Source organism: Sinocyclocheilus rhinocerous, unplaced genomic scaffold (assembly GCF_001515625.1).
Source record: "Sinocyclocheilus rhinocerous isolate Xijiao unplaced genomic scaffold, SAMN03320098_v1.1 scaffold85, whole genome shotgun sequence".
In the NCBI taxonomy this organism is placed as follows: Eukaryota; Metazoa; Chordata; class Actinopteri; order Cypriniformes; family Cyprinidae; genus Sinocyclocheilus; species Sinocyclocheilus rhinocerous.
This window is the reverse complement of record NW_015649998.1, coordinates 2,629,354-2,639,418: the sequence shown is the minus strand read 5'-3', so window position 1 is coordinate 2,639,418 and position 10,065 is coordinate 2,629,354.

The following is a 10,065-nucleotide window of genomic DNA, read 5'->3' as shown; positions in this document are numbered from 1 at the left end:
TAAATGCATCTACTTTCGGAAGGCCAAATAAAGTGCTTTTGCTTTCGCCTAGAAACACACAGCGTCTCCCTGATATGCTGCTTCAACACTAACTGCGGTTAGTGAAACCACGCTTTCTTTCTTTGCGTGAACATTTGGGCGGCGTTATGCAAATCTTCCCACATCGTGACGTAGATATGTGGGGGCGTGTTAGAAGAGCCGTGTTAGGAGGGCGTGGCAGAGTCTTAACTTTGATAAAGAATATCTCTTTGGTTTTGAGACTTTAGTCTTTGCAACTTCAGGGATCTTATCTATGCACAATCAGCTTGTAACACTCCAAAGAGAAAGGAGTCTTTATACCTTTAATCCCTTTGGTCTCTTGTACCAAAAAGGATCAGTGCATGAAGAAGAATACATCTTAAGTACAGAGATTATCCATTTAAAAGCAATGTTAACAGTCTTAAAGGTCAAGTGGCTTACATTTGATTTACTGCTTACAAGCCTATTCAAAAACTTTCATCAGAGGTGATGTGTTAATAGCAACTAAAATGGACTTGTCCTTGAAAAAAAAAAATTCTATAACTTTAAACGATGACTAACAGCTCTTCAGTGTGAAGTGTTAAGCATTCTGCATTAAGCTCAACTTCAAGAAAACCCCAGTTTAACAATGCAAAATGTGTTTTGTGAAAACTGCTTTGCCTCACCAACCAAACGAAGCCTGGAAAAGCAAGCCTGCTTAAATTTCACATTCAAAACAACCTTGTTCATGCTTAGAGTTAATTATGGACAAAGTAATGCTTGGGCCTAAGCCAAAAGTTTGCCCTTCTGAAATCAAAAATTAATTGGCTGTCTAAAAAGGCATTTGTGCACTTTTCGAATGTGTCACACACAATCCCACTGCTAAATTGCATCAGGGACGAAGACACAAAATTAAAATAAATCTTATTGCATCATTCATATTTAGTTTTTAAATTGACTCTAGCAATAAATCTATGTAAGCAAAAGCAGATGAAAGTGAAGTGATGCATATGCAGACTTGCCATGAAGAAGATTTCACTCCTTCAGGTGATCTTCATTCAAAGAAAGTGCATACGGCATGCTGATTATCCTATCCTGCGTTTCAGATGCAAACTGCTTTGGCACATAAACATACTGCAGGTATCTAAAGTTCCTATAAACAGATGGCATTTGTGTTCTTCGAACATAAAAACAGAAGGGTTGTAACACCCCTCACATGCTAAATATGAGAGGAGAAGGATAATGACTACATTTCTGATTCTTTTTTTCCTTTAATGGACCTATAATTAATGCTTGCAGGTTACCGATGGCTCTGAACATACACAAGGATAGCCGCCAAATAATTCTGGATCGTTTTAAATCAGAGTAGAGGTTAAAGTAATGATGATTACGGGTCTTTTCGAGTCACAGGCCGCTGGCTGCTATACTTCTGCAGTGAAAACCTCATATTCTTCAGCTCAGCTGAGAGCATCATTTGTCTTGAGTGTCACAAGCACTTGACATTAAAGACAATTGTGTATGCATCACTATGTTTGGAGCCAACGAAAATCAGCCAACCCTCTCGCACTGAATAACCCCCTTTCAGTCCTTTAGAGTCAGTATATATTTAAAGTTCCCTTTAGATGACTTTGTGAAACCTGACTCTGGACCCAGATCATGCACACAGGAAGTATCTATCCTCCAGTGATGAAAGTCAAGCAGTTTCTTACAGCACACAGACGTTGATCACCCAGGTAAGCACTTCAAAGACCTTTTTTCTTTCTTTTGGGCACCAAGTCTGAAGTATTCCACTTGCCAATCAATCTGCATACTGGATGATTTAGCTGTGCATTGCTTTGTTGCCGTATACCTGCAGCTTCACTGTTTTGTTAAGATGTATTTATTTTCATTCAGATTAAAGTTGATGTCTGTAATTTTGCCGATGGTAAAGTATTTTCTTCAGTTTTAGCTTAATTTGCAGAGACAACTAAACCATTCGAAGGCTGAATTAACCACTGAAGATGTTTTTCTGCTGTGTTACTGAATCAACACAGAAAACGCAAAAAAGCTAAAACACACAGATACAGTGTTTATATATAAAATCTAACCGCCACGATGATTAAGTTCGTGATATTATTAAAAAGCCTATTTGAATAATGGAGCTGTTGAAAAATGTTGTCCTTGTCTTAGTTAAAGTCACATTGTTTCTTTCACTTTTGGTTAGTGGGAGCCTGTGAAGTGGATGATCTGTCTGGAACATGTTGTTATCAACATCACAGTGGTTTGCTCTCTCTGAGTCTGCAAATCAGGGAGCTGTACTGAGTTCCTCTTGATTATTTTCAAGGCTCTCTTTTGTACCCTCTTAAAAGCATCTCGATGTTTTTTTGTGAAACCCAAATACAGCACATTTCAAGACATGGTCTTGTCAGGGAGTAATATGAACTGGTGAGGTTGTCCATGTAGGCTCCATTTTTTTTAATATATATATAAATAGCATAATCAATTTTGAAAATTTGTAATATCACACTTTATGACAGTGTATCAAAATACACGGCAAATTTTGAATGTCCATCAAAAGAGAAAGATTCAGTTCTTAAAACTACATGGTGCAGTTACCAGCAGAACTAAAAGGGCTATGCTTTTATTCAATATAGCAGAGAGTCTAGCAAAAATTCTATTTGGTTTTCACAAGCTTTAAATCCCTGTCATTATGGTTATATCTTTGGCACTTGCTGTAATGAATGCTTGTCTTGTGTCTTTTAGCAGATTTATATCAGCCCATTTTCCCATTGAAATGAGATTTGTCTGACTATGTTACTTCTGCAAACATAACATAACAAATTTCAACACTTTTGACAGGCTCTTTTAATAATTTTTTCTTGTTGACTATTAAAGAGAGAAAAATATGGGCTACACCTAATAAGTATTCTCGTTGGCATAATTTAGTGCCAGACTCTGCATATATTACTGATTTTCACTGCTTTAATTTATTATGTAAAGTCCTTAGTATATTCTCCTACATATTGAGATGTGTCATTGCTGAACCCACCAGGGTCTATCATGCCATCTCTTCCATTTGGACTCAACATAGCAGCTATTGCAGTGCTCTCAAGAGAGACTAAATATGTCACACACACATAGATGCATACAAAGAGAATGTTAAATCAGAACCCGGATGATGAATGTTTGCGCATTGCAAGGAAAAACTGAATCATAGTCTGTCTCTTCCAAAAAAAAAAAAAAGGTCCATTTCCATATTCAGCACAGGCTGTAGAACATCAACAGGACCAAACAAAGCCATTGAAATTTGACATTTTATGAAACAGTCTCAAGTTATAATTGTGAATGTATACATGAAGACATACTAATTGTCACACTTCCGTTTACCAAACGAAGGAATATTTTGAACAATCTAAAAAGCCTGTAAAGCCTCAATACTTTTTGTTCTCTACATGAAATAGAACACTTTCCTCATGTATTTTTTCTCATGTAATCAATGCCATGCATAGATAATCGTGTTGTTTAATTAATCAAAGTGAGCCAACTGGTAAGATCATACTGTAAACAGTGAGGTTTGAGAATTTTGAAAGACTGAAAACAAACAAATCTTATGAATAAGCGTTTTTGATGCTGCACTATTTCTAGGTCACTAAGCAAATAAGCATATTTGTGACACAGAGCTTGTTAACTTTTTTGTACAGATGTGAGATGTTCTCGCTTCCACTGAAGCTCAAGATGCTCTGCAGATACTCAAATCATGATGGATAACATGATCACTGGGTTTATACTGTCCAAAGAGTTCGTGCAGCTTGAGTGCTGCTGTGATTAAAGCGAAAGAAACGCATGTTCATTTTTCACTTCAACTTATCACTCAATTTGTTATGCTGTTAACATAATTTGCAATGGAGAAAAAAGCATCAAATTAGAAAAAAAGCACTTTCTCTAATGGTTTAAGACTTTTTGGTTTATTTAGGTAGGAAGGATAATGAGAAACATCAACGTCAGGAGAATGTCAGGAGAATGAACTCTCTCTTGCCACCCGGCAAACCTGTAGATTTAATGTTGACATTCCCTAAATATACACGTATGTGCAGGTCGAGAGTGAGAGTTGCTGATGACTCACCACATGGGAACATTTTAACACCATTCAGCAGACCGCTGGCACCACTTTACAGCATGACTTATACATTTAATGAGAGCTTTATACATTGCAACACAAACAGTATTCTCAGTAGAGCTGCCAAATAATTTAATTAGGATCAATCTAATTATTTATTTAAACTATTAAGAATAAGGTTTACTTTTATAACATGTTAAATTAAAACCTTTTAAAATGCAAAAAAATCTAAATCCATCTGATATTTTTTTTTTCTTTTAAATTGACTTTTTTTTATCAGGCTCCTATGTTTAGGACTCAGGACTAGTTTTGGCAAAAACTCTTTGGACAAGACATAGTAAACAGCTGCAAAAAATGAATGAATGAATGAATAAATAAATAAATACAAATTATTTTAATTTTAGTTTTTGGGTGACTCATCCCTCTAATGTTTTTGGGGGAAACACATTACAAGTAATGCAAGTTACGTAATCAGATTACTTTTAACTAGTAAAGTAACACATTACTTTTTAATTTAGAAGGAAATATCTGAGTTACTTATTCAAATAAGTAATGCCAGTTACTTTGTTTCCCATGTCTTGACTGACAGCTCTCGTGTTGCCATGTTGAGAAAAATCTTCTGATTGGTTCTGTGGACTTAGAGGCTCTTACTGGCAAAAGGAAGTGGCATTTAGAGGTTCAATTTCATTGTCTCATTTTTGACAGAGGTGGCGTTTAGCGGCTTTTGTATCTGAAGTCTTAATTTCTTGTTTAAAATGCATGTTCAGGAAATAATAGTAGGCTATCATTCAGGCATGATAATGGTACCAATCAATGGCTTATTTTTTGCATTAAATGAATCATTCTGAGTAAAAACTGAAAACCAGACATTGCAAAACAAGTTCCCAATATTGATAAAAAAAAAAAAAAAACATCAACAAAAGCAACAGTGCAAATAATACTTTAAAAATGCAACCTCATTTATCATTCATGCGCTGTTGCGTGCTAGGAACACCTGCATTTTACTGGTGAAAAATTACTCACATTTGTGGATAAATTGTAGCGTTTTCTACCTTGGGATCAAACTCTTGGCAACCCTTCAGGCAACTAATCGAATGCAACAATGCAGCAAAGTTCTTCAACATTTATTGTGTGCAATTCAGTTAAATTTGTTAAACAGAAGTTGGGACTGGATCATTTTAGTTGCTATTAACTGAACCTGAGCAGGAGATTTATAGTTCCCAGCATGCTTTGCACAGAACTGGATGAGGAACGGAATTGTTCAAATTAGGTGTTCTTTGTGATTTGAGCAAGATGAAAAGGCAGAAAACCTGGTAGTGTTCTATTATTTTTGGCATTTGGGAGGATACCATCATTCTAAACATTGCCAGTTGTGCCTTGGTTGAATTATTTTACCCAATGAGATGTTAGTTTGTCAACATATGCAGTAGTCTTTTCTTTTGCTTTCTGTCAATGGCATGCATTATTTATTATTTTACGTGTGTGCCACTTATAACTAATAGTGAACTGGTTAAGAAAAACAGATCTTTTGGAATCCTTTAGTCTGCAACACTTGCTTCACAAAATGTGATGGAAACATCACATGCTGCCGACACCTGCTTGTCAAAACAGTACGAAGCAACAACATCTCTGACAATATATACAAACTTTTACAAAGCAATTTATAAATGTATTCTAGAAAGTCTTTTCAGCAAACAGGAAATCATTAAATACCATTAAATATTAAGAGCCTGTATGTTACGTGCTCCTTTATTAATTTGTAATGTCTGTTTTTCGAACATTTAAAACCATATTGGCTCAATGTCCTTTGGTGGAGAGTCATCTGAATTTCAAAACCAAGGTTTGGAACAGTGTTTGCTGAATCACGTGACATGGCAATTTCAATTTATGTTTTGAAAGGTTTTAAAGAGTCATGCAGCAGTCATGTCCCAACATGAGAAATCACTGTCCACAATTCAAAAGTTTGAAAACAGCTTTGAATAAAATGTCCAGAAATAATGTCTTTCTCCCTTTACTGATAAATGTATTCTCCTCTAGGGAATTTTGTATGTGTGTGTTTGTGAACATGGAGCATGGATCAGTCACACAGAACAGAATAAAACATTCATAATGTTATGCATGCTGCGTGAAAGATGCGTGCGCACTCTGATGTAAATAAGCGCTGACGAGAAGCACATGGCGGAACATGTGAGAGACGCTCTGGATGAAGGCACACTTTCACTCTCTGACAGCAGATGGAATACTGTATTATGACAGCACTTTTTTTTAAACTAAATTTCAATATCGTGATAATACCATATACCGTGATAAAAGCATTAGCAATTAATCGCAACATGAGCATGTGATACCGGCATATCCCTACATTTAACACATTACCTTTGACAGTCATAATGCTAATATTAGACTTCAAGAAACTTAGATTTATATCTCTGTTAATTGTCTGTTTAGTTTGCATGTCAAAATAATTCACAGCCATCACGGTTGAGTCAATGTGGTTGATCTGTCAGCAATAGATGTACGTGATTGGTGCTATCTTTGAAACAACATCAGTAATTTGAAAGTCTTATAAAGGCCTTTTGGTTAATAATTTTCTTTTATAATTTATTATGTTTATACCGCATTAAATCTAGGCTTATCTTTTCACGAAACATTATCCTTTACTTGATTTTAAATGCCGTCCATGAAAGCAGTCCATGAAAAGCTGAATGTAAGACAATGTGCTTCTTGTATCCTGTTGAATGTAACAACAAATGAACAAAAGTCTTTTTGAAATGTCATTCAGCCTGTAGCCTGAATATCAGTGAAATAAACAATAATGCACTTTTTGTGCCAAAGCGCCAGTGGTGTCATCATCAAATGATGTTACATTTGGGAACACAATCAGTTATCAATTTAGACCTTTTGCATTTCGTTCTGTGGTGAGTGTAAGTCACAGAAATTCAAGAAGAACGTTTTGTTCTGTATTACTATTTACTTGTCTATTCATTTGTAGTATTCTCACAGACTCTGCAGATATTCTACTGAATTTATAAAGCCATCAACATATTGTGTTTATGCATTTCTTGTTCCAACCTACCATTAAAATATGCACAAATCTAGTACGCTCGGTGAGGCTAATGGGTTTGCCTTTTAAAGTCGATTTTCTTTCACGGCTCAACCAAAGTTCTTCATTGAATCACATTTTCATAAACTAATGCACATGCACAATGACACAGAAGTCTCAAACAGGCACCCTGATAAAAATACTTTTGTACAATGTGCCTTTAGTCCTGTTAGGTCATAAATGTCTCCCTCTCTGACCACTAAAAATCCCAGATGAGTATTTTCTGTGCAATGGGATTATCTAATAAGAGATGCATTAAGAACCAAGCTAAGGAATCCCTGAAAGCAATTAGTTGGCAATTTAAAATTGGTTCTTGTGAGCTGGGACTGATTGGGTCCTATTTGTTTCTGTCAGGTTGAACTTGTCTTATAATCATCGCCTCAGATACCAGAACCAGGAGATCAAAACTCACTAAAATCCACACAATGCATTAGACATCAATCTCCTGTGCTTTTGCACTCTCATTTTTTTCTGGTGAGAAGGTGAGATCTCACTAGGTGAGACCATAGTGCCAGAACTCAAATAAATGAAAATGCAAATAAATTGGCATATTTCTATAAACAATTCAATTAACATGCTTGCCTGAAGTTGAAATGCAAATTGCTTTAAAGGGGTCATATGATGCGATTTCAATTTTTCCTTTCTTTTAAAGGATTTGCCACTGATGATTCAAACGCGAGTTTTGAGCAGTGTAGAGTAGCGCTTGTTGTTTGTCATTTCTCCGATCACAAATGCAGACATGGTTTTATGTTTACGCGGCGCGATGCAATGCAACGCGTAAAAAGACAGTATAAGTCATTATTATCCGTAATTATGACCCCACTGGATGCAACAAATGCCTCGTTTAAAATGGCTTTTAATGTTTTTGTCTCGTCGCTCCGGCTGGGACAAGGCATCACAGTATGGTAAGGGGCATAACATTTCCGTCACACGCTTGAGGTATTCGGCCAATCACAACGCACTGGATAGCTGGCCAATCAGAGCACACCTCGCTTTTCAGACCGATGAGCTTTGTAAAAATCGACGCGTTTCAGAAAGGCGGGGCATAGAGGAGAAACAATAATGTACAGTATGTGGAAAATAATGTGTTTTTTTAATCTTAAACCGCATTAACACATTTCATTACACCAAATACACAAAGTAATGTTCTTTTTAGCAACATCATATGACCCCTTTAAATCATGTTGGATAAATCTATAAATAAACTTGTTGTTGAGTGCATTAATATACGTTAAGTATAAGTAGTCTGCCTGGCTCTGTAGGTCATGCTTAATTCATTTGTGAAGTAGTTGCATTCTGGGAACTGGATGCAAATTTTCGAATTCCTCCGACTCTTCATTACAGCAAAGCTCATCAAACAGTTCAGTTTGAAGCAGGTGTAGGCTCTCCCCTAAGGGAATGCTTCCACTTGTTGTGATCAAGAGGGATAATGTAGGACTACATAATCCTTCAGGAGTGGAACGTTTTAGCTTTCTGTATAGAAACTAGTGAGGATGTAGTTTAAAGAGAAAATTGTGCAAGTTGGGAATAGTTATATTTCTATTTGGATCTGAAGGGGTGCCGTGTATGTAGCAGGATTTTAATGTTCAAAGCGGGAAGGTTGTCAAAGTCACTTATTTTCTCAAGTCCAACAGACCACATGCAGCTTTTAGCACAGCAGTGTCCTCTTCAATTTTTTTGAACTTGTTTATGTCAGCCAGCAGAGTGCCCTGGCTTCCCAAAAGGGCTGTTTTTGGAGGCAATACATTTCTGCAGTGTATCAAAGATCAGTGACCTTTATAATTTATTTCCCTAACCGTATGTGCTTATAAGCTTATACTTCGTTTTTCTCTGTCCTTGGACTCTTGAGAATGTCTTGTTTATTCACTGTTAGGTAATTAGCATTTGATATTTGAATTAGTCATGTTTACCTATTTAAATCTTTGGTGTGTGAAAATTTCTATGGTAACATGCTTCAGAGATGTAACTAGACAATATCAGATACTAATATTTTAGTATCTCAAATCTACTGTAAGTTGGAGTTTGTTGCTACTCATAAGAGTTGACTAAACTTTAGCTGATATACACATTTAAAAATCTAAAATATAAACTTCTTAACCATTTCATTCACAAATGTGACCCTGGACCACAAAGCCAGTCATAAGAGTCAATTTTTTTTAATTGAGATTTATACATAATCTGAAAGCTGAATAAATAAGCTTTCCATTGATGTATGTTACAACTATTTGAAAATCTGGAATCTGAGGATGCAAAAAAAATCAAAATACTGAGAAAATCGCCTTTAAAGTTGTCCAAATGAAGTTCTTAGCAGTGCATATTATAGGACAATATTTGGCCGAGATACAACTACTGTATTTGAAAATCTGGAATCTGAGGGTGCAAAAAAATCTAAATATTGAGAAAATCGCCTTTAAAGTTGTCCAAATGAAGTTCTTAGCAGTGCATATTACTGATCAAAAATTAAGTTTTGATATATTTACGGTAAGAAATGTATGAAATATCTTCATGGAACATGATACTTACTTAACATCCTAATGATTTTTGGCATAAAAGAAAAATCGATAATTTTGACCCATACAATATTTTTTTGGCTATTGCTAAAAATATACCCCAGCGACTTAAGACTGGTTTTGTGGTTCAGGGTCACAAATGCTAATTCATTCAGAACTGAAACAACACTAGTTTTGCTCAGAAATAATAGTTTTTTACTTTTTTAAAATTTGCTCACGTAGATGTAGATAAGTTAATTTTCTCATCAGAACAGATCTGAAGAAATTTAGCATTACATCACTTGCTCACCAATGGATCCTCTGCAGTGAATGGGTGCCATCAGAGAGTCCAAACAGCTGGTAAAAACACCACAATATGA